Here is a 25,033-nt window from a genome sequence, read left to right as displayed (position 1 = left end):
ACATGTACAGGATCTATATGTTGAAAATTTCCAAAAAGCTGATGAAAGAAGTCAAAAGAAAATCTAAGCAAACGGAGAGGCACACAAATCATCTTCATGGATTGGAAGACTCAGTATCGTAAAGATGTCAATTGTCGCCCCAAATTGATGTATCAGTTTAACACACTTACTAACAAAATCCCAGCAAAGTTTCTGTCGATATAAACAAGTTTGTTCCAAAATGTACATAGAAAGGCAAGTGACCTTGAACGGCTGAAGCAATTTGGAAGAATAAAGTGGGAAGTATCACTCTCCCCAATGTTAAATCTTACTATATAGCTATAGTAAGCAAGACTTTGGTATTCACAGAGGGACAGACACAGAGAACAACAGAACAGGGAACCAAAAAATAGCCCCACACAATTAGTCCAACACAAACATGCTGAACTGCTTTTGACAAAGGTGCAAAAGCAATTCAGTGGAGGAAAGACAGTCATTTTAACAAATGGTGTTTGAGCCATCAGGCATCTATAGACAAAAATATGGATCCCGACCTCATTAAGTTCACATTTTATGCAAAAATTAATTCAAGATGAATCATGGATTTAAATGTAAGATATGCAACTATAACGCTTTTAGGAGAAAATGTAAGAGAAAATTTGTGGAACCTGGTGTGAGGCAAAAAATTTCTAAGGCACAACACGAAAAGGACAATACATAAATGCAGACTTCGAGAAGTGGGACTTCATCAAAATGAAAAATTCTGGTCTGCAAAATCTCTTAAAAAGATGAAAAGACCAGTACAGACTGGGGGGAAAATTGTGGACCATGTATCTGACAGAAACTTGTATCTAGAATATAGAAAGAATTCTCAAAATTTAACAGAAGCAAACAATACAATTAGAAAATGGAAAAAAGACATGAACAGACATTTCACCTAAGAGGATATACAGATGGCAAATAAGCACATGAAAAGATGTCAATGTCGTTAGGGAAACGCAACTGAAAACGGAGAGATATCACTATACACCTATTAGAATGGCTAACAGAAAATTATAGTGACAATACCAAATGCCGGCAGAGATGTGGAGAAACCGGATCTTTCATACATTGCTGGTGGGAATGTAAAATGGTACAGTCTGGAAAACTTCTGGCAGTTTCTTATAACACTAAACTTACACTTACCATCCAACCCAGCAATTGCACTCTTGTGCATTTGTCACAGAAAAAAAGGAAAACTGATGTTTACACAGAAAACTCTACATGACTGTTCATAGCAGTCTTATTCTTAACAGACAAAAATTGGAAACAACCCAAACGTCCTTCAACGGGTGATTAAACACACTGTAGAACACCAAAGCATAACAATACTACAACTCAGCAGTAAAAAGGAATGAACTATTGATACATGCAGCAACTTGGGTGGATCTCAAGAAAATTATGCAAATTATGAAGAAAAGCCAATTTCAAAAGGCATGATTCCATTTACATAATATTCTTGAAATAATAAAATTACAGAGATGGAGAACATGTTAGAGGTTGCCAGGGGTTAGAGAGGCGAAGGAGGTGACTGACTATATTGGGTAGAAGGAAGAATCTTTGCTGGGGAGGAACAGTTGATTGTGATGGTTACACAAATCTACACGTGATAAAATTGTGTAGTACTACATACACAGACACAGAAATGTTTGTATGTAAACCTGGTGCAATATGAGTAAGGTCTGTGGATCGGACCATGTCAATATCTTGGTTATGTAAGATATTAGCATTGGGGGAAACTGGGTGAAGAGTACATGGGTCCGTTCCGTAATATTTTTTTACGGATCCTGTGAATCTATAATTATTTCAAAATAAGTTAATAAAACAAGGTAAATCTGAAGGACTATGAATGTTTTAGAACTCACACATTTGTGTATTATGAAATAGAACATCTTTACTATGTAAATCAGAAAAAATACAGAAGAGCCTACATTTTTGTTTAGCCAAGAAATGTAAATGAAAATGACGATATGAGTTCATGGTAATTGCACATGGTCCATTTCCAAACCCAGATAAGTAAACCAAAAGGGGTTTGTTGCTTAAACATCTGTATGAGCTAGGATTCCACCCGAGAAGCCAACCAACAGGATATTTTATACACACGCGCACACACACATTATTTATTCATTCATTCATTAAAAGATACTGGCTGACACAACTGGGGGGTTGGGTAAGCAAATCCAAAATCTGTAGGGCATACGGTCAGAATGATCGGGCCCACCCAGATTATCCAGGATAATCTCCCTTACTTTAAATCAACTGATCAGGAGCTTTAGTTCCATCAGCAAAATATCTTCACAGCAACGCGTAGATTAATGTTTGATTGAATAACTGGGGCGGTAGCCTCACCAAGTTGACACCTCAAAAAGCCACACAACATCACAGACCATTTGTGCTGGCAATTGAATACATTTATTCTGTTAACAGGCACCCTGGCTTTATTATTATAGGTAATTCAAGAGCCAACAACTTAAATCAATAGTGGCCGACAATGAGTTTTATACAGGAGGGTCCACTTACAGAACTTTAGAGTTGAAAGGGGCCCTGAAAAGCTTAGTTCGTGTTTCATCACAGCCAAGGCACCTCCCCGTCGTCCTCTCGGGCACTTATCCGGACCGAGGCTCCTCCCGGCCGCAGCGCGCCCAGCAGGAGCAGAGAGGAACCCACCTGGAGCACGACGCCGCGGGTGCGGGAGCACCAAGTGGGCGGAGCCTCGAGGCGCGCGGCGGTGGCGAAGGCGCCCAGCCCGCCAGAAGAGCGCGCGGCGGGCGGACGGCGGGGAGCCAGTCGGGTAGGGCGAGCGCGGCCGGCGGTTGGGGTGGGGGGGGTGATGGGGGGGTAGGAAGGAAGGGGAAGAGGCGGAGCGTGGGAGCGCACAGTGTCAGGAATACAATAGTGCTCCGCGCCGCTTCAGCCGCCGCCGCTGCCGCCGCCGCCGCCCAACCGCCTGCCCAACGCTGAGGCCTGACGGGCCAGGCGGGCGAGGGCCGAGGGCGGGAGCGGAGGCGCAGGGGGCGGCCCGGGCGGATCAGGCGGCGGGGCGGGGGGCGGGGGGTGGGGAGGAGATTAGGGGGCAGGTGCGAGGGAGGGGAGAGAAGAAAGCGAGCGGTTAAGGGGGCGGTTACCACCCCTACCGGACTCGCCCGGCACATTGCGGGGCCCGAGTGTGGAGCCGGGAAGGAAGGAGCCGCGACCTAGCTGCGCAAAGGTAGGCGCCGCTGAAGCTGGACGCGGCGCGAGCGGCGCTGGGGGCGTCGCGCCGGGTGGGCAGCGGGAGTGGCGGCCTCGGGGAGTGGAAACGGGCGCCGCGGAGCGCAACGTCCCGGCCCAGCCTCGCAGCGTTCCGGGGCGCCCCGGCCCCACATCGCGGTCGCTCCGGCGGCCCCGGCGTCTCCGGGCCGAGAGCGTGTGTGGGCTGAGGTAAAGTGCCCGCTGGCCCCTCCGTCGGCCGGGGCAGTGCCGGGTGGCCGACGCGGGGGGCGGGGGCGGACGCCCGAGCTCCGGCTCGGCTGCAGCTCCGCTCGGGCAGAAATTGAGCGCCATAACTGTTGCGGCCGTTCCCTCCGGTGCCCCCTCCCGGCGCCCCCTCCCTCTCTGTGCTCTGCCCGGTCTCGGGGCTCCCGGGGTCAGACCCGCGGCGGGGGGACCTGCTCTGCGGGCCAGCGGGGCCGGATGCTCCAGGGAGCGAGGGCGCGCCCCTGGCCGTTTCGATGTTGGGGGGCGTGAAGAACCGAGTGCTTGGAGAGAGGGGGGCCGGGCGGCTCAGGGAGTGGCGAGGCCCCCCGGTGAGCCCCGGGTACCCCCGGAGCAGGAGCGTGAGCGCCCCGCGGGCTGGCGAACTTTCCCTCCCCCTCCCGTCATTGTTCGGGCGCTGCCAGTCCGGGGCCGCCGCAACCGCCGAGCGCCTGGCGGTCCGGGGGGTGGGAAAAGCGGGAGGGCTTTGCGAGTCTTACGGGAAAAATTTCCCACCGCTGGGCACCGCAAAGTTAACTTTTCTCCAGCGATCGAGTTGGTTTTATTCCCTCAGCCGTGGGGCGATCGATTTAAAAAAGAGAGAGAGCCTCCTTCCAATCTTTTTCTCTCGCTTTTCAGAGCCACTGCTTTGGTGAAGTCTGACTTTAAATTGCACAGGGCAACCTGCGTTTATTATTTGTGAGAAGGCGGGGGGGGGCGTCGGGATCTCGAGTGAGTGACCATAATGGTGGTATGTGAAGGCATGTTTAAAAGTTGGTATCATTGTGTAGCCCTGGGACATATGTAGTTCCCAGGCTTTTGGCAAGAAACTTGTTTGGCCGCTTCTCTGACTTTCTGAATTGCTAGGAAATCCATGGCCTCGGATGTGCGCAAGGTTTTTCGATGTGAGAATCGTTTATCTGTGAAGATGAGGATGGGATCCCCGCCCTCCGCCCCCCCACCAACACCGTCTGATTGTATAAGAAATCAAAACCGTGTTGATGGTGATTTCAGTGGCCTGGAGGGAAAGGCGACCTCATTCCCGGTATTCAGTCTGATAAAGATAACTGTCTGCTTCTCTCTAAACTCTGAAAGTAATGGAAAATAATTTAGGTAAAGACGGGTTGCACAACATCTTGGCTCAGTTTAAGCAACCCAGAATCCACTTTCCCAGAGTAGTTCTCTTAAATACCTTCCCTGAAGGCACTTCTTGCCAGCCTGGGGGTGGGGGTGAGGGTGAGAAAGGAGTCGGTCTGAACAAAGCATTGTGTTTTATTTAATTTAATATTTTCATAACATCTGTAAACAATGGGAATGTGGATCCCTGCCTCTGTGCCCTTTGAATACCGTAGTTTTCATGCTTTTATAGCATCGTGTGATTACTCTCTGGATAAGTGAAAATAGATTTTTTTTCTTTTTTTATTTAGCCGAGGAGTATTCTACCTCCATAACATATCATTTTCTTTTTCATTTAAAGTGAGCTCTGAGCAGAAATACTTGAATTGTAAAAGGTAATATCTCTCTTTAAAGGGTGAAGGGATTATATGAGATCTTTGGGACGTGCTTCTCAGTTAGTATTAGCTACCATCATTTCCACCTTTTCTTTAACTGTGGTCTTCTCTACAGTTTTGTTTGCTAGAGACGAGTTCTTAACCCCATATCTTTGCCTTAAAACAGTTACTTGCATTTTTCATCCAATCAGTTCTGCAATACTCAGGGATGCAGGCCTGGTTCTAGAACCCAAACATTCTGTCTCCTACCTTTCTGAGTCATGTTGCTGTGCTTTGGCAGTGTGGTAAGTGCCTTCTCACTTTTAGTAGCCTGTGAATCTTGGTCACAGGAGAAAGTGGAGAAGGGCCTTCCACTCCTTCCGGAAGGGTTTGTGATCAACTAGGAGCCAGGAGTGACTCAGAAGCAGCCTTAGGGGTGCCCATGACCCACCTTCTGGCCTGTAGATGAAGTTCCCAGAAGCAGGACGCTTGATGATGCAGGGCTGTCATCATAGTTGAGACAGACAGGTTAGTGAAAGTAAAAATAAAGAACAAAGGTTGTTAGGCTGGTAGGTTGGGTATGATCCTTTCCTTTTGATAATTCTTGTCTTTTCCCTCCCTTGTGTTCCATCAGCTGTAACAATCCATTTCTCCCCTAAGCTACACAAATCTGTTTCTTCTTTTTGCCCACTACTTGGAGGTCTGACTGGAATTAGGCAAATATTTGAGGGAAGGTAAGGGGAGGCAGGAGGCACTGGGGGTTTGTGAAGACATGGCATTACAGAGGGCTCTTAGAAGTCTTGATCAGGGATACAGAGCTTGAATATTATCATGGGACGTAATGCGCCTACTTCCTCATGGAGGTTATGCAAAGCAGGAGCTGAGGAAGGTAGAGATCATATGCTGACTTACATTTAAAAAAAATCTCTAATCAGGGAATAACTTACTTACATCACCTTATAGGTGAGGAGTAGGTGTTGGGTGACACCCATCTGGCACTCTCCTGAACTGGCTTATAGAGGGGGGACACTTGAGGGGTTTAGCAGTTTCTCCCTGTTGTTCAGTTACAGTGGCTGGGAAAGCTGAAGCAGTCTTGTTTGTGGGGAGAATCTAGGTGAGTGGGTAAAAATGATGAGCAAATAAAAAGGTGCTAGCAAATGGTCATTACAGACCAAGTAACTACCGCTTTGAGTTTTATGTTTCCTGAAATATTTGTGACTCCCCCAAGGTTATTTTTGCCTCCTCCCTGTAGGTCCCTCCATAGACAATAGCAGCAAAGTTCTTACCATCAGAACTGCCTCTGTGCTTCTTTTGGGTGACAGAAAGAAGGGTCCTGGGGAGAATTTGCCTAACCCCATAGCTAAGCTTGGGGAAAGTAACTGAGAGGGTAGTCAACTGAAGAAAGTAGGTAGGGGGCCCGGTGTGGGGAAATGGTACTGGTGTTTTTGAGTGATAGGAGATGCCCATGCATTGATTAATACTCTTTAAGCAATAAATAATTTAATCTCTGTCATAACCCAGAGGCCATAGCTGAGCCCTCGTACCCAGGGAGCTCCTTGTCCCTTGATACTGGCTGATAGGCAAGGAAATCCGAGCCTGAAATGTGCTTTTTGGAATAGCTGACAAAGAGAATATGGTACCAGCATGGCCAGTACACCAGACCTTGTGTGCTGTAATCTCCTGGGAAAGTTCTTCTTCTTCCTTTTTAGATTTTAAAAACTTATTTTGATTACAATTACAAAAAGTTGCAAGAATAGTACAAAGAACTCCTGTATTCCCTTTACCCAAGGTCACTAATTATCAATAGTTTGCTCCCATTTGCTTTATTATTTGTTCTTTCTGTTCCTTTTTCTGAACCATTTGAAAGTAATCATTGAGAGATTGGCACTTGTCAAGGGCATCCTGTCCTGAAGGGTGGCTCAGGTGTATCCATGGGGTACAGCAGAACTTTGGTGGTGATGCGGGGCCCCAGAGGTAGTATAAAGCACATATGTGTAAGTCACATGGAATCTCTGGTGCTAGATACAGAAATCATTAACAGTTGTAAAAGTGTTTTAGCTAAACTTCCTTTCTGTCATCATTCATGTCAGGTTTGTCCCCGACTATGCCAAACTTCAATATTGTTATGAAAATCCGCTCCACCACCCCCCAGCTTTGCAGCTGTAATGTATTCTCCAACATTTTCATTTAATTCATTCAGCAGACATCTGTTGAGTGCCTCCTGTTTGCTAGGGGTATAAGAGGTGAATGATAACTCATCCCATTAAGAGTTCAACATCCAATGTAAAGGAAGAAAGAAATCTAACACAGTCAGGGGGAAGAGCATTCTGTTGAAGGAGTTTACACGGGGTGCTTCGAACACCAGACTGGTTAAGGATCTGAAGAATAGATACCTGGGAGTCGAATGTGAAGATGCATTTGCTCTGAGACTTGCTGCTCTTAGATAACAAGGTTCAGGAGTTAGGGAAGCCTTTGGTGTCGTATACCCAGCGCAACCTATGGGGTCAGGCCAACTTGGATTCGAATCTACCACTTGATCTGGGCCGGTACTTGACTTCTCTATGCCTCAGTTTCTTCGTCTGCCTAATTTGACATCTCCAAGGTAATAATTAATTTAGGTAATAATTGCTCTGTAAACATTAATTTTATCTCCCTCCCCCCAAATGCAGTATGTGGGGAAATAGCATGAGCAGTATTAGGTATTAAGGTGGGACCCAAAGGGGTGTTTCGGTTTTTCCTACAAATAAATAAATAATTGCTAATTGTACTGACAGCTGTGATGGAGATCACTATAAGGGATAATAACTACAGCAGCTATGATTTGTTAACCATTTCCTGTGTACTGAGTACTGTGCTAAGTTTTTAACATAGAATATCTCTCTGAGGTGTAAAGCAAAGGTAACTTTCCTATGGTCACACAGCAAATAAGAGGTAGAATGCTTTTATAAGGGAGACGAGCAAGGTGCCCTGGACCCTGAAGAATGAGCAGGAATATGCAAGGTAAAAGAGAGAAGGGATTGCCAGGCAGAGGGAACGCCAGGTGTTGTGAGGACACCGAGGTGAAAGAGAGATGTGGAAGGGATCCACAGAGGTTTGGCTAGGACCTGGGGAAAGAGAGATGAGGTAGGCAGGGGGAGATTGACAGGGCCTTATGGGATCTCATTAAGGAGCTTGTGTTTTATTCCAAGGGCAGTGGGAGGCTGCTGGAAGGTGTTTTTCACCTTAAACCATAAGGGGGGGTGGGCGTGGTGTGGCGTGGCACATGTAATCCGGAAAAGCATCTAGTGAGGCCTAAACAAAAGTAACTTAAAGTAATTCAGTGTCCCACTTTGTGATCCAATGGAGGCAATGTTTCTGGCCCAAGTTATAGATCTTAAACAGTTTCTATTGCCCACCATTAACACAGCTAAAAAGGGTTGCTGTGATGCTGGAAGAAGCTGGTCCTGCAGAATGCTTCTAGATGGTTTAATTAGCCTTATATATTTGATGCTTTTTAGGCCGCATTAAGGGAACTCTTTCAGTTTTCACTGAGCCCTGTCAAATGGGGAAAAAAGTAAAATTGGGAGAACTAATTCCTGGAAACCTGAGTTGTTGTTCAGTGTTAGAAATGGAGCTGTTGAGTATAAGACTTTGGTTTAAATATATCATGATAAGGATGCTTCAGTGACTAAATGGAAATTTTTAATGTTTTTTGTTTTTTTGGTGTGTGCCATCTGTGATGGCAGACAGCACATTTGTGAGAATCTGGGAAGACTTAGGCATTTTTCGGTACTTATATATTTATTTATTCTCATTCAGGTACTGCAGGTTTTTCTGTTTGAAACTATTTCTGACGTGCAGAATCAACTGCACAGGAAGAAAACCAGTGTTCTCTTCCCCTTTCCATATGTACCAGACCACAAACATATTTACTTTGAAGTAGCCTGTGTCAATTAGCCTTTTTCTTTTCTTTCTTTTTTTTTTTTTTTTTTTTTTTTTTTTTGGCAGGGAAGGTTGTTAGTTGGTGGTTGGATGATCTAGAATGGCCTTGCTCACATAACTGGTGGCTGTCAGGCCGGTTGGTCTAGAAGGCCCTAAGCAAGGATGGCTCTTCTCCCCTCCCAAGTGGTCTCTCCCTCAGCTGGCTGGTCTGGATCTGTTGACATGGTGGTCTCAAAGGCACAAGGAGCAGCAAGCAAGAGCAAGTGCCATGGCACAAGCACTTCTCAAGTGTCTGCTTGTGTCACGTTTGATATTGTCCTGTTAGCCGAAGTAGGGAAGTGCTTCTTGGCCAAGCCCAGAGTCACTGTGGGAGAGAACTGTCTAAAGGTACAAATACAAGGAGACGTTTTTTAACTGGAAACCATTACCGCAGTAATGCATAATTATTAATGAATGTAACCTCTTTTCCTTTGATAAATCTTGTTAAACACTCATTTCTAAATGTAGTGTATTCTTTTAAAAAAAGAGAGAGAAAGCAGGGGGAGAGGAGGGGCAGAGGGAGAGGGAGAGAGAATTTTAAGCAGGCTTCATGCCCAGTGTTGAGCCCAACGCAGGGCTCAGTCTCACGACCCTGAGATCATGACTTGAGTGGAAGTCAAGGGTCAAACGCTTAACCAGTGGAGCCACCCAGGCACCCCTAAATGTAGTGTATTCTTGAAACTAAGTAATGTGATTGTGTCATCTTCTCTTTTCCTGAGTGTGGAGCTGAGTGATAGTTTTTCTAGAAGGAAACCAAAGAGAGACAGTGTGCTCTGGGTGTAGGTACTCTTGCGAGTGGCTTGACTGCTCACTGATCTTGTGTGGCTGTTATCAAAAGAGTCTCTGGGGTGGGGCGCCTGGGTGGCTCAGTTGGTTAAGGGTCTGCCTTGGGCTCGGGTCATGATCCCAGGGTCCTGGGATTGAGCCCCACGTCAGGCTCCCTGATCAGCGGGGAGCCTGCTTCTCCCTCCCCCCCCCGCCCCATGCTCGTGCTTGCTCTCTCTCTCTCTCAAACAAATAAATCTTTATTTTTTTAAAGATTTTATTTATTTGTTTATTTGTCAGATTGAGAGAGAGAGAGAGCACAAGCAGGGGGAGCAGCAGGCAGAGGGAGAAGCAGGCTCCCCACTGAGCAAGGAGCCCAATGTGGGAGTTGATTCCAGGACCCTGGGATCATGACCTGAGCCGAAGGCAGATGCTTAACTGACTGAGCCACCCAAGGCATCCCTATAAATAAAATTAAAAAAAAAAAGAGTCCCTGGGTTTCCTCAACCTCCTGTTCAAGCTTTACCCCCCCAAAACTTAGGGTACTAAGCTGTACTGCGATTTGTGGCCAAGCAGAAAGATGGTTAATTGGAAATCCATCACTACCTGGAAGATGAGAGAAACATTTGCAGCTTTTCTTCATAACCTTTATGTGATTTATGGTTTTTACCTGAGAAGAAATCCTTATTTGGGCATTGTAGTAAAGACAAAGGATTCTCTGTAGGTGTATTTTATTTGGTCAAGGTTTTAAATAAAGTCTCCCTGTGGTTGCAGTGAAGAATCCAGTGTTGTGCTGTGAAGTGAGTGGTCAGTGATCAGCAGTTTGGGGCATCAGCCTTTGACCTTTGCTTGTGAAGTTTTCAGAAGTAACACCTTTCACATAAACTGAAATAGGCTTTGCAACCAGCTATGGCCTGAAATATATTACATGAAAATGCAACTGGACCCTTGGAAGCATGTGTGGGAAACTGAGGAGAAGGCTCACTTTGTACATCTTAGAGATGTACATTCCTCCAGAAATTGCTTGGTGATAGAATCTCAGCTTCCTTTCTTTCCTCCTAGGATAAAAATTAAAAATGGAAAATCCCTGACATTTTAAGAGTCAGTGACTTGAAAATAGCCTTCAGAATTATAAATGTATATATCATTTGACCCAGCGAACAGTTCCAGGAATTTATTCAACAAATATTTGCGTATTATTTGGAGTATTATTTATAATAGCAAAAGATTGGTTAATATTCTGAGTATCAGTCAAGGCTTGGTTGTACAGTAGAATATTACACTGATATTGCATGATTTCTAAGATGTACAAAATGAAGAAAAACAAGAAACAGAACAGTGTGTATTGTATGCTACCATTTGTGACAGCTACTGGGGGCAATAATATGTACTATATAATATATACATTTTTGCTTCCATAGACATAAAATATTTCTAGAAGGATCTTCAAGACACTGATAGATTTAGGGCATATATAGCCAGGGTAGAGAGTTGGAGGAAGATTTTCACTGCATAAACTTTTATATATACCTTTAAAAAATTTTTTTTGGTTGTCAAATGATCCTTCATTGAAATATTTTCCTTTGTAGTTCTTAACTAGGTGGGCATTCCACTGTACCAATATTGATGTCATCTATGATGTCATGAGGGTGGCGGCCATCAACATTGCAGCCCACAGATTGGGCAGTCCCCAGGATCTCTTGAGTGGTTCCAGAGAGATCTCAAGCTAAACCTCGGTGCTGCATCTGTTGGGCAGTGTGGACAATCTCATCAAAAGTGGTATTTCCACTGTGCTTAATGTTTTTCTGTTTCTTTCTGTCTGTTGGTGGTTCCTTGAGGGCTTTGATAACCAGGGCAGAGGCAGAAGGTACCACTTCAATCTGGGCCTGTCTGTTCTGCGTGGTCAGTTTTCATTGTAGTCCTCAGACCCTTCTAATCACCGGTTGCCTTGGCGATGTCATCACCAATCTTTTTTGGAGACAGACCGGGTTGGGGGGGGGGGCTGATCTTTGGGGCCAGGGCAGACATGGCACCAACTTCCCCACCAATTCACCGTAGGTATAAGACTTTGATTTCATTGGGGTCAAACATAGGCGGTATGGTGGAGGCAGCTGGTGTTAGATGAACCCAGATTTGGGAGGACTGAACACAGTTGCACCTTTACCTCCCTCCGAGCCAAAAGTCACAAATACCTTTTGAATTTTAAGCCATGTCAATATATTACCCTATTTTAAAAATCAGATACACTTATTTAAAAAGAGATGGTATATGGTGATGATGATGTGAACTTCTGTGGACTCCCACCTAAGTTGATCTGGTCAGAGCTATCCCTGTTGAAAAAAATGTATATCCAGTCAGTTTTGTTTCCTAGAAATGCCTCAGAATAGTGTGCTTCTGAATTTTTAGCTGAAGTTCTGCCTTTTCCAGAATGTCATATGAGTGGAATCATACAATATTTAGCCTTTTTTGGTCTGGTTTCTTTTGCTTGATCCATCCATGTTCTGTGAATTCATAGCATGTTCCCTTTATCACTGAATAGTATTCCAATTTATGGATTTACCACAGTTTGTACATTTATCTGTTGAAGGACAACTTGGCTGCTTCCAGTTTCTTGATGATTATGAATAAAGCTGTGGTAAACATTAGCATACAGATTTTTTTGTGAAACATAAGCTTTCAGTTCATTTGGGTAAATAACCAGGAGTGGGATTGCTGAGTTTTTATAAGAAACTGCCAAACTGTCTTCCAACATGGTTCTACTGTTTTGCATTCCCACCAGCCGTGAATATGAGGTGTGTGTCAAGTTTCATTTTCCTGCATATGGATGTCCAGGAGTTCCAGAACCATTTGTTGAAAAGACTATCCTTTCCCCATTATTATTGCTTTTGCACCTGTGTCAAAAATGTGGCTATGCTTGTGTGGGTCTATTTCTGGGCTCTCTATTCTGTTGCGTTGATCTGTGTGTCCACCATTGTGCTATTGCCACACTGTCTTGATGACTATAGCTTTATAGTAAGTCTTGAAATTAGGTAATATAAGTACTCCTACTTTTTTCTTCTTTACCAGAATTGTAGTGGTAAGAGAGGACATTCTTAACTTGTTCCAGTCTCTCACCATTAAGTACGATGTTAGCTGTAGAGGTTTTTTTAAAGGTTTTATTCATTTGAGAGAGAGCGAGCGTGCGCACGCGCACAAGCAGGGGAGGGGCACAAGGAGAGGGAGAAGCAGGTTCCTGGCCAAGCAGGGATCCCAACATGGGGCTTAATCCCAGAACCCTGAGATCATGACCTGAGCAAAAGGCAGATGTTTAACCAACCGAGCCACCCAGGCGCCCCTAGCTGTAAGTTTTTTAAATGTACATATCCTATTGTGCTGAAAAGAGTTACCATAGCAGTCCTGATGCTGCTTGCTATCTTTAGAAGGCCTTCTTGCGGGACTGGCCCTTGGCTGGTGTCTTGAAAATTGGCTGATGTCTTGAAAATTGGCTTTTCAAACATTTTGAAAATAAAATATTATATTCAGCCTTCATTTATTCCTTTTCCAGTGTTCTTCATTTCTTTATGCTGTTCCAAGTTCCCACTTTCATCATAATCTTTCTGCCTGAAGAATTTTTCCTCAACATTTCTTTTGTGCCAGGTCTGCTGACAGTAAATTCTTTGCTTTTGTTGAATAAAGTCTTTTTTTTTTCTTTTACTTCTGAAGGACATTTTCGTGGGATATGGAATTCTGAACTGACAATTTTTTTCCTCTTCAACATATTACTCCACTGTTGCCTTGTTTGCAAGGTTTCTGATAAATCTGCTGTAATTTTTATCCTTGTTTCTCTGTAGTTAATGTGTCTTCATTCCTCTGACTGCCTTCGAGTTCTTTGTCTTAGCGTAGATGTGGTTTTTTTATTTTGTCATATTTATCCTGCCTGGTGTTCTTCTGAGCTTCTTGTATCTGTGGATTGTTGTTTGTCACTGATTTTGGAGAGTTCTCAGTCGTTATTTTTTTCAAGTAATTTTTGTATTCCATTCCCTTTTTTTTTTATTCCCCTGGAATTCCAATTACAAATATGTTATACCTTTTGATATTTTCCCATAGTTCTTGTATGCTGTGTTCTATTTTTCACTCTTTTGTCCCTTTTTGTTTTAATTTTTATTGATCTGACCCATAAACTCAAATGTTACACTCACTGATGCTTTCCTTGGCTGTGTCAAGTCTACTGTTGAGCATGTTGTCGTTTGTTTTTTTTTGAGCATGTTGGGGTTTTTTTTACTGTTCTTTTTTTAAGTTCTGGGATTTCCATTTGATTATTTCATACACTTTCTATCTTTTTATTGATATTATTTATCTGGTCTTGGATGCTGTCTACCTTTTCCGTTAGAGTCTTTAATATATTAATCATAATGCTTCTAAATTTCATTTCTGATGGTCCCAACATCTGTGTGTACTGAGTCTAAACCTGATGATTGCTTTGTCATTTGGAATATTTTCTTGCCTTTCGTTATGCCTCCTAATAAAAAGCTGAACATGGCTGAAAAGCTGTTGAAACTGAACATGGGCAAGAGATACTGAGTTAAATATTTGATATATTTGGAGAAGAACACAAGTGTCCTTCTGCTAGGCCTTTAGTGTGAGGATTTGAGTTAATCTAGTCAGAAGTTGGCTTGTGTTTGGTGTTTATTATTGGTGGGGCACCAGAGATTTCCGATTCCTCTAGTGATACCTTCTTTTCGACTCCTGCTTGGCTTTGGGTTTTTCCTTTGTGCTGTTTCCCAAGAGCTGTCTGTTATAGCCCTCCCAGTTGTATTCCACTTTACTATGTAGCTGGTTTGCCAAGTGGTGGGTAGTGGAGGAGGAGGGAGTTCTCTGATGATTTGATTAAGCCTTTGACTTAGGCAGGTATTGGAACCTGGGTCTTGAGTATGTCCTTTACAAGAATTCCTGCCCCTCCTCCAAGGGTGAGACTTCTTTTCCTTTTTCCTGTCTTCCTTTTCCCCAGCTGCAGTGAGTACCCACCAGTGTCCTTAAGCCAAGGGTTTTAAGCTCTTCCCCCTGCAGATTAAGCCTTTTGTTCTGTGCTGGAGGTAAAGGAAAGGTGTCTGGGTAGGTTTCAGTGGGTGTTGTTTTCCTCAGCCAACCGGCACCAGGACGGGAGCTTTCTCTGGGATTTTCCCTGATTCTTTCTGTAAGAGCGTGGTGGGATTCCTGTAGGAAAAATATGTAAGAGGATGGGGATTCCTCCACCCTATGTGGAGCCTAGGAGCTTCATACTCACATGACATCCGATACTCTAGTCTCCAGTAAGTAATTTGTTAGGTTTTCTAGTTTGATCTTCCTACCAGCTTACATGCTCGGATCCTATGTTTACCTGCAGGCATCTGTCTCTTCAGATGTCTGGATGGTGGTTTGCCCTGTACTCCGTTTTTGATAGGTCCAAGAAGAGTCATTGGTTTTTCAGTTTGTCTAGTAGCTGCTTTTTTTGTAAGGGTGAAAATGATGGCTTTCCAGTCCTTTACATATCAGCTGAAACCTGCATCCTGAAATAAGTTTTAATCTACATAAATGTCTAATGCAGTGCATGGCCCATAGAAACTCAGTACAGATTAGTTTTTCCTTTTTCTTTTTCTCACCTCCTTGAATTTTATGGTTTTATGGCTAGGGAGCCAGGAATAATTGATTCTGGTTTGGGTTCTGCCTATTTTAGCTTTTAAAAACCTCTACACTGCTGGCAGTATGTTCTTACATGTTTTTCTTGCTATCTTCCAGAATTCTATGTGTGCCTTTGTAATTATTGAGAACATTGTTAGCACTCAGTAATAATTTGTCTCATTCAAAATTAGAGTGATTTAGTCCTTCTACAGTATAGGTTTTGTTAGTGACCATGTGTTTGTCATTTTTATTCCCATATTTCCAGGTGCAGTTCAGTTCAGCAAATATTTAAGTGCCCACTGTGCTATGAGGCACTAGGTGTTGAGTAGAATACAAGCATAACCTGGTAAGTGGACTAACCAAGAGGGTCTCAAAGGCAATGGAGACTCTTTGGATGTAAGGATATTGCAACTTGGGAAGTATCTCCATTTCAATCTGGAAGGATTAAAAGAAGTTTTTTTAATTCTGTTCTTAGTTATACTAGAGATATACTAGAGATGCATTCTAGGAAAAATTGAAAGGTTGTAGAAAGAGCCATGGTTGTCCATGACATCCTTATAACATCCTCATTTCATCACATTCTCCTTCCCAGGGTTAATTTTGATTACTTATTTTTGTTTTACTATGCAAATTGCTATATCAAATATCATGCCATCTAATAATTTACTGAAATATATGTATTTTTAAGGGACTAAGCACACAAATTCTGTTAACTTTTTTTTAAAAATTCTCTTAACTTCTAAGGAATGTTTGTTTAAAGGGATAACTCACCATTCAGTTTGGATGTGTGGCCTGATAATGTTTGTTTTTATTTTTGCTTCACATTATAGTTAACTCTTCTAGTTTTTAAATCTGAAAACTATTGTTAATGATAAGTAGAACCATAAAAAGTCATATAGTAAAATTGACTTTTGGGGAGGTATGCATAGTCATCTGGATTTTGATATGTGTATAGATCGGTGTAACCACCATCATAATCAAGGTACAAAATAGTCCCATCCCCCGAAAAAACTCCTTTGTGTTGCCTCTTGAGCTACACTTTCCCCACCCCCAACCCTTGACAGCCACTGATCTGTGCTCCGTCACTGGTTTTATCACTTTGAGGATGTCACATAAATGGAATCAAACTGAATACAATCTTTTGAGTCTTGCTTTTTTTCTCAGCATAATGCTTTTGAGATTCATCCAAGTTGTGTATATTAATAGTTTGTTCCCTTTTTATTGTTGAGTAGTATTCCATTGTAGAAATGTACCACATTTGGGTTGCTACCTGTTTTTGGTAATTATAAGTACAGCTGCTATAAGAATTCAGGTGCAAGTGTTTCTGTACACATACAATTGCAGTTTTCTAGGGCAAATAACCTGAGAGTGAGATGTCTTAGAATTACACTAACATTCATGGTAAAACCTAGTTAGCTAGAGGGGCGCCTGGGTGGCACAGCGGTTAAGCGTCTGCCTTCGGCTCAGGGCGTGATCCCGGCGTTATGGGATCAAGCCCCACATCAGGCTCTTCCGCTATGAGACTGCTTCTTCCTCTCCCACTCCCCCTGCTTGTGTTCCCTCTCTCGCTGGCTGTCTCTATCTCTGTCGAATAAATAAATAAAATCTTTAAAAAAAAAAAAAACCTAGTTAGCTAGAGTTTGAATGCTAGAATGGATAGAGTAGTAGAGACCCAAGTTGTTTGAATCCTGCTTTTGCTTCTTAGTTATGCAACCTTAAGTGAATTTAACCTCTTTGTGCCTTTGTAAAATGAAGGGTTTTTTAAAAGATTTTATGTATTTCAGAGAGAGAAAGCACGACACAAGCATGAGTGAGGGGAGGGGCAGAGGGAGAAGCAGACACCCTGCTGAGCAGGGAACCCAGTGTGGGGCTCGATCCTAGAACCCTGGTATCATGACTTGAGCCGAAGGCAGATGCCCAAGCAACTGAGCCACCCAGGTGCCCCTAAAATGAAGTTAATAATAATAACCACTGGGATCGTTGTGTGGAATTAGTGGCATATTAAGGATAAAATGCTGATCAGTGTCTGGCATACCAAATATTATTATTATTTCATGCTTAACTGAACCTTGTCAGAAACACCCGTCTTTAATTAAAATAGGGAAATTAAGTAATCCATAAGTGTGATGTGTTTAGTAGGCAAGCCTTCAAAGCATTCTGTCTCTGGGGGAAATTTTAAAAGTTATCCTCAGTGGTGAAAAAGTTTAGGAACATAGGTGTATGGGAGTCCTATGTAACATCCAAAGGTTGGACCAAATGCCCAGTTTTGATGGTTTTACTTGCCCTCTCAACATTAAAGAATCATGTTCACTAAAAATTTAGAACATTGCTATACTTAATAAAGAAGCTGCAAAAACGACCTCGGAATCAACTAACATTCATTTAGTTCTTGCTATATACCAGTCTCCAGGATAGGCACTCAACTGTATAAACCTGAGTACCTCCCCACAAAATAAGTAATTTGGATAATTACTAAATTATTTTTATGCTTTTTTTAAAGGTAACTGTTGAGGACACTGATGAGGCATGATTTCTTAGAGCCCCCATGATGTGAACCATCTGTGATATCTCAGATCCTGTCTTGAAACACATCTTTTTACAGGAAACCTCCCCAGTTTTGAGGAGTACATTGAGGAGATTGCAAAACTCAGCATGCCTACTCAAATCTTTCCCTAGAATACTATGTCATTAGAAAATGTAACAGAGGTTCCTTTCTTGCATAGCTGTTATATACTGTGGTCTGGCTCAGTCTGAAAAAGCACCAAGGGCAAAGGGGATGTGTTTTCCCATGGAGAACTTTTCCTATCCAAGGAGGTACACACAAAGGGCTACCCGGTCACCTACTGGACAGTGAATGAAAACCGGTATGTGCAAATAGGAGCCTAAATGTCCTTTCTTCTCTTGTCTGTTCAGTTGTTTTGTAATGTATTCACATGCCACAGTCTTATCAACTGAGGACAATTCTTCACCTGGGATTTCAGGGTAAGTGGGTCAAACAAGAAGTCTAGAGCATACAGTCTGGGATGTCATCTCTAAACTGTCTTCACTGCCTCCCCTCCCCAAGTACCACCAACAGTCCAACACTCAGATTTACCTGGAGCCTTTTCTCAAATTGGAACATCCGTCCCCCTTTGCCCTGCCAATCGTGCCTGGGTCATTTCTTGCAAATTCTAGCCCAGCGAGACACTCCCCCATGCCTCAAAACCTGCTCATTTGGATGCCACTCTCTACTCCATTTTTCCTTATTAAATCATGTCTTTTCTTTTAAGTAGGGTCCACACCCAGTGTGGAGCCCAATATGGGCCTTGATCTCACAACCCTTGAACCCCAGATCAAGACCTGGGCTGAGATCAAGAGTTGGATGCTTAACCAACTGAGCCACCCAGGTGCCCCAATCATGTCTTTTCTATTCACTTTGTCACCTAATATCATACTTCCTTACTCTGTGACCTATTTCATATATACGTGACCTGAAGGTTTACAACTAGACTGCCATTCCCAGAGTGGCAGGAAACCCTCAAATTCTCTACATCCTATCTCCCACAGATACCTGAAAGAGAATTGCTGCCTGCTATTTAATTCACAAACCAAACATCAGTTCTCATTTTGTGTTTAAAAATGACATTCAACATGTTCTAATGGCCACATAAGTCCTGTGGAAAGTGATAGTTTGGGAAATAAATATGTATTTTGTGGACTGTCAAAAGAAAGCTGGTGCTTTGCCATGCTGCCACTGTGGAAAGTATGGCTATACCGTCTGCCTGGGCAGAGTCTGGCTTCACAGGATACATTACAGTCGAAACTGCAGGCAACGTTTTTCTGGCTCCATCATGGTTTCTAGTCTTCCCCATAATTCTTTGCCTACTCAAAATGTTAAAGAGCACTAGGAATTTTTTTTAAATATAGACAAAACTTTGCAAACAGTTGTAACCCCCCCCCCCGTCTCATATGAAATCTGCATCTTATACAGGATAGGGGAGTGTGTGTGTTGAGCCTAAGTTTAGCTCTCCCTGGGATAACCAATTTAAGTCCAGGATAAATATTTTTTATACTTCGGAGGGCCTGGGTGGCTCAGTCAGTTAAGTGTCTGCCTTCCACTCAGGTCATGATCCCAGGGTCCTGGGATCAAGCTCTGCATCGGGCTCCCTGCTGGGAGCCTGTTTCTCCCTCTCCCTCCATTGCTCCCCCTGCTTGTGCTCTCTCACTAGCTCTCTCTGTCAAATAAATAAAATCTTAAGTTTTTTTTAAAGATTTTATTTATTTGTTTGACAGAGAGAGAGAGAGAGCCAGCAAAAGAGAGGGAACACAAGCAGGGGGAGTGGGAGAGGAAGAAGCAGGTTCCCAGCAGAGGAGCCTGATGTGAAGCTCGATCCCAGGACTCCGGGATCACGCCCTGAGCTGAAGGCAGATATCCAACGACTGAGCCACCCAGGCGCCCCCTTAAAAAAATTTTTTTTTATACTTCTAATAAACCTGGCTGTAAAAGCTCCAGTTATGCCCTTTTACCCCTTGAAGAGAATCCATATAGGCACTTCCCTTCAGGGAAACCATCTCCAGGCTGTCTTCTTGCCATGATCTCTATGCCACTCTACTCCAGGCCCAATTCAACTTCCTTCCAGACTGCCGTCCACAGAGATGCAGGCTCTAAAAGTCTCTTCCCTATACTACCATTCCCATTCCCGCCACGAGGCCACCACTGATCCCTTGCTGCTCACCGCATGGTGGGTAGTGTCTGTATTCCTGAGAGCCTAGCAGTTAAAGTCTCCCACATCCAGTCATAACCTTTCCCATCATCCTTACCTCTTATTTTTCAAGTCCTCTTCTCTACTCATTCCACCTAAGTGTGCATTCACTAGAATCTAAACATACTGTGAGTCATCCTGCCACTTCTGTGTGTACTGGCTTTGCCTGAAGTTCTCCACATTCCTCTGGGTTTGTTCTATCCTGTACATTCCTCAGGACCCACTCAAAAGCATATCTTTTTTTTTTTTTTTACCTCAGTGGTTCCTTTCGTCTTTGAAAGCCCACAGGACTTAATGTGCTCAGCACTCATTTTCCCAAATAGGATGGAGTGATAGAATGGTGTGATAGAATGGTCAGTAGCCACAAAGTCCTTTCACTTCTGTATGTATGTGACTCTGCAGCACCCCCACCCCTCATCAAGGTAGAGTCTGTTTCTCTTCTCCCTGAATCTGGGCTGTTCTTGTAACTTGCTTTGGCCAATAAGATGCGGCGTGAGTTGCTCTGTGTGACTTCTGAGCCTAGGTCTCAGGAAGTCTTGTAGCTTTCCCCTCACTCCCTAGGAACCCTTAAACAACCTTGTGAAGAAGCCCAGCTAGAATGCTGGAGGAAGAGATAATGTGGCAAGAGAGGTCAGTCAACAGCCAACCATCAGGAATGTGAGTGAGGCCATATTAGAACATTGAGCCCCAGTCACACTGCCAGATGACTAACCATATGAGGGACCCTAAGAAAGACTAACAGAAGAACCACCTAGCTAATTTTACCCCAAATTGCTGACCCACGGAATTGTCAGCACATAAAATGGTTGTTATTTTAAGCCACTAAGTTTTGGGGTGATTTGCTATGCAGTAATAAATAACTGAAAGGGCATGCTTTGTGCTGTTGTATTCCCAGGGCCTAGAGGACATGCCCATGGATCACTGTCATCATGGTGTTACTCCTCTCTTAATAGACAAATAAGCTTTCAAATCTTCATGCCTCTCCCTAGCTCTCAAACAGTTCAAACCTTGGGCCCAACGCCGTCTTCAAGAACAACACCTTGCAGTTTTTCTGTGCTCCGTTGGACCAACATCCATCCATTTGCTCCCTTTGCAGCTCCATGACAGGTCGTACCTCTCAACCCCATGCTGCATCCCTTACTACTTGCCCTTGTTCACTAACTCTTTAGGGTCAACCCATCGACTGCCTGAATGCCATAAAGCTATTCTCAACTTCCCAGCCCTCCACCATGACTTTGAACCCTCCCTCATTATGTGATTCACATGTGCTTATAATTAGGAGGGACCTTAGAGATTGTCTCAGACAACTCCTTTGAGTTATGAATGAGGGAAGGAATGCCCAAACAAGAAATAACCATAAAAATGGCTTATTCGGGTCATATGTTGGCAGTTTCAGTACCAGAACCCGCATCTCATGCAGATCATTACTTGGTAGATTGCTTATTTGTGTAAAACTGTGCTTCACTGTCAGACTATAGAAGTTCTTTGGAGGCAGGGATCATCTTCTGCCTTTTCATACGTTCCTGCTATCCCCAAAAACTAACCCGTGACCACCGGACGTATAAGTAGTCAATAAATACCTGTTGATTAATTGACATTTGAAAAGCAATTATGCTTGAACTGTTCTATATCTTTTTTGTTGCCAAGTTTTTGAAAAAATTACTGAAGTATAATTGACACACAGTGTTATATTAGTTTCAGGTATACCAACATAGTGATTCAACAATTCTGTGTATTCAGTGCTACCCACGATAAGTGTAGTCACCATCTGTCACCATACACTGTTATTACAGTTTTATTGACCACATTCCCTAAGCTGTACTTCTCATTTCCATGACTTCTTTATTTTATAACTGGAAGTTTTTACCTCTTAATCCCCTTTATCTATTTCACTCATATCCACACCTACCTCCCCTTTGTCAACCACTGGTGTGTTCTCTGTATTTAAGAGTCTGGATTTTTTTGTCTCTTTTTTTTCTGTTTGTTTGTTTGTTTTGTTTCTTAAATTCTATGTATTAGTGAAATCATATGGTATTTGTCTTTCTCTGACTTAATTCACATAGTGTTATACCCTCTAGGTCATCCATGTTGTTGCACATGGCAGGATTTCATCCTTTTTTATGGCTGTGTAATATTCCTCTGTGTGTGTGTGTGTGTGTGTGTGTGTGTGTGTACACACGTGTACCACATCTTTATCCATTCATCTATGGATGAACACCTGCGTTGCTTCCATTTCTTGGCCATTGTAAATAATGCTGCTATAAACATAGGGGTGCATTTATCTTTTCAAAATAGTGTTTTTGTTTTCTTTGGGTACATACCCAGTAGTGGAATTACTGGATGATACGGTATTTCTATTTTTAATTTTTTGAGGAACCTCCATAATGTTTTCCATAGTGGCTGCACCAATTTACATTCCCACCAGTAACGCACAAGGGTTCCTTTCCCCCCACATCCTTGCCAACACTTGTTATTTCTTGCCTTTTTCATACTAGCCATTCTGACTGGTGTGAGGTGGTATCTCATTGTAGGGAACTGTTCTGTATCTTGTTTGTGGTGGTAATTACAACTATATGCATTTTTCAAAACTTGAATTGTACGTTAAGAAGGATAGATTATACCGTGTATACATTTTTAGAATTAAGGTGTAATTCAAGGCAATTATGTTGAAGAAATCCATTTATATGATAAATGTGGCAAATATATAGGTTACATATTACCGTGAGAAAAGGAATTTGGCCCTTTGAAAATAAATTTGCACCTAATAAGTACTCACGTCAGTTTCCTCCCTCCTTGCACACAAATGCTTCAGAATTATCTGTCAAAACTGCTAAAGAAAGCATACATGCCCTAGGAGATGGCTGGATCTCAGATGACTTCTAAGATCCTATGATTGGTTTGAAAGGTAAGTAAGTGACTATTTTGGAATCCTTGTGTAAAGTAAAATATATAAGCACCAACACACTATTCTAAAGCTGGCCCCCTAGAACCTTAATTTTATTTACAAAGACTTACTCAGGTATAAAATAAACTATTAGCCCTCTGCTAATAGAAATTACTTAAAAATTAAAAATAATACAAAAAAAGATGGCCAAATGTTCTTTCATTGTTATACTGGAACATTGACTAACAGGTCCACCCAAGGATTATTTAGTTCTCTGGGAGATTACATCTTTGGAAGTAACATGTTAACTTAAAGATTTTTGTCGGGTAGAGATGTAAAAATTCTGTTTGGTAGAAGAAATAATCCCAGAGAGTACAGATTAACTGTCCTATAGGACATTAACCACTTTTCTACCCACTTTAGCTATCTTACTGTAGCATTTTTAATTTTAGTATCGATGTATACCAAATCTTTCCAATATTCTTTGGATCAGCCTGGTTCCCTCACTAATAAAGTAGTCTTTGACATGTGTTCGTTCTGTATTTGTATGAGTCATGTTTTTAATTTTGAAAATTATATTTTTGACACCCGAAACATCCTACAGCATTGCCTGTGGATCGTGCCCTATCCTGTACAAAGTCCCTGAAATCCACTACTGATTGCTAGTTTTAATGCTGTACTGGCACCTTGAAACACCTTTGTGATCATGCTGGTACCTGAAGAGGACTTCACAGGAAAAACACTGGATACCTCTGCAGAACACTGCAGAAAGACTTTCTGGAACTACTCTCACAAAATGAGAAACTGATGTTCCTTCCTATCATGTTATTGTTCTATTTATAAGCCAAGAGGATGACATTAAGAACCTTTGTTTTAGGAGATCCAGAGCAAACAGACTCACACTGGCCCCTTCTTTCCTGTCAAACACTATTCCTTATAATCCACTTTTGCTAGTAATGGCCATAAAATAACTATATTGGAGCAATAAAAATTGATAAACTACCAGCTGCCTCAAAAATCTAATAGCTTTGGCAAAATACACTGCAGCTTGTTGTGATAGAGCCTCCTTTTCCCTAACAGGTTTTATTTTAACACTTTCCTTTTCACACTACTGAACAGCATAATCAAATCAGCAATTCAGCAAGTGCCCAGTGTGTTCCAGGCACTAGGCACTGCTCAGCCCTGACCACCCCCACCCACCCTCTGCCTCAAGCAGGCTCCACTGGTACTCAGTGTCAATCATTGATTTGCAGTTGTCTAGGATGATAATGGAGAACAGAGTGAGCCCAAATGGAGGGTTGCAGTCTGCCCTGTCAGCACCCACAGAGTCAAGCAAAAGAGTGGGGCTTTTTTGCATTAATAAAAGCTTAGTTATCTACAAGACCACTGAGTATTAAATACATACAAATTTGAAACATCCTGTGAAACAGGAAGGACAGGTTAAAACATGGCTCACTAACAACTGGTATTTATAAATATTCTGAATCAGCTTGATGACTTTATTGAAAGAGCCATAAAACAAATATCTTGCAATAAAAACTCAAATTCAGAAATAATCCAGATACAGTGCCCATTCTTACAAAGACCAAAGTGCTAACTTCCCATGCAGCATAGGGAATCCTCTGCAGAGAAATTCTGAACCAAAATTCTAAAACACTGGGGAGGAGGGGGTGGAATGGGTTAAGGATATGGGACATAAGTAGGGGGAAATTTTTCAACCCATTTTTTCCCTGGTGATTATTAACACAAAGTTCCTTAATATTTCACCATAAAGTGTTTTTGAAAAAATAATCAGTTGGGCCAGCTTCTGCCCTGGGATGTAGAGAGCTGAAATGAGCATTGCTCCCACCCTTAAAATTTTAAAAAGCCAGACTGACTTCAGATTCATGACTTTTATTGAACCCACCAGAAAGAAGTAGTTTGCTCAAGTATTTGTTGAGAGTATTTGTTGAGAGGAGTCTTTGTTCAAAAATTTGGTCATTTTTAAGTTTGGTAGTTTGTTTTCTTGCTGTTGAGGCTTTAAAAAAATTTGTTTTTTAAGTTTATTTATTTATTTATTTATTTATTTATTTATTTATTTATTT

General features: G+C 42.5%; 1 protein-coding gene and 1 pseudogene across 1 annotated transcript in view; one reads left to right on the top strand and one right to left on the bottom strand.

The window, feature by feature from the left end:
• The first annotated feature begins 3,130 nt into the window (after positions 1-3,130).
• JADE3 (jade family PHD finger 3) overlaps positions 3,131-25,033 on the top strand; it is a 131,091-nt gene continuing 109,188 nt past the window's right edge. The window contains exon 1 of the mRNA XM_040632541.1: positions 3,131-3,226. The gene's annotated coding sequence lies outside the window, so the exon portion shown is untranslated. The remainder of the gene's footprint in view (positions 3,227-25,033) is intronic.
• On the bottom strand, positions 11,279-11,846 carry LOC103670027 (annotated as a pseudogene).

This window comes from Ursus maritimus, assembly GCF_017311325.1.
Source record: "Ursus maritimus isolate PB19 chromosome X unlocalized genomic scaffold, ASM1731132v1 scaffold_X1, whole genome shotgun sequence".
In the NCBI taxonomy this organism is placed as follows: Eukaryota; Metazoa; Chordata; class Mammalia; order Carnivora; family Ursidae; genus Ursus; species Ursus maritimus.
This window is presented reverse-complemented; position numbering and strand designations above follow the sequence as displayed.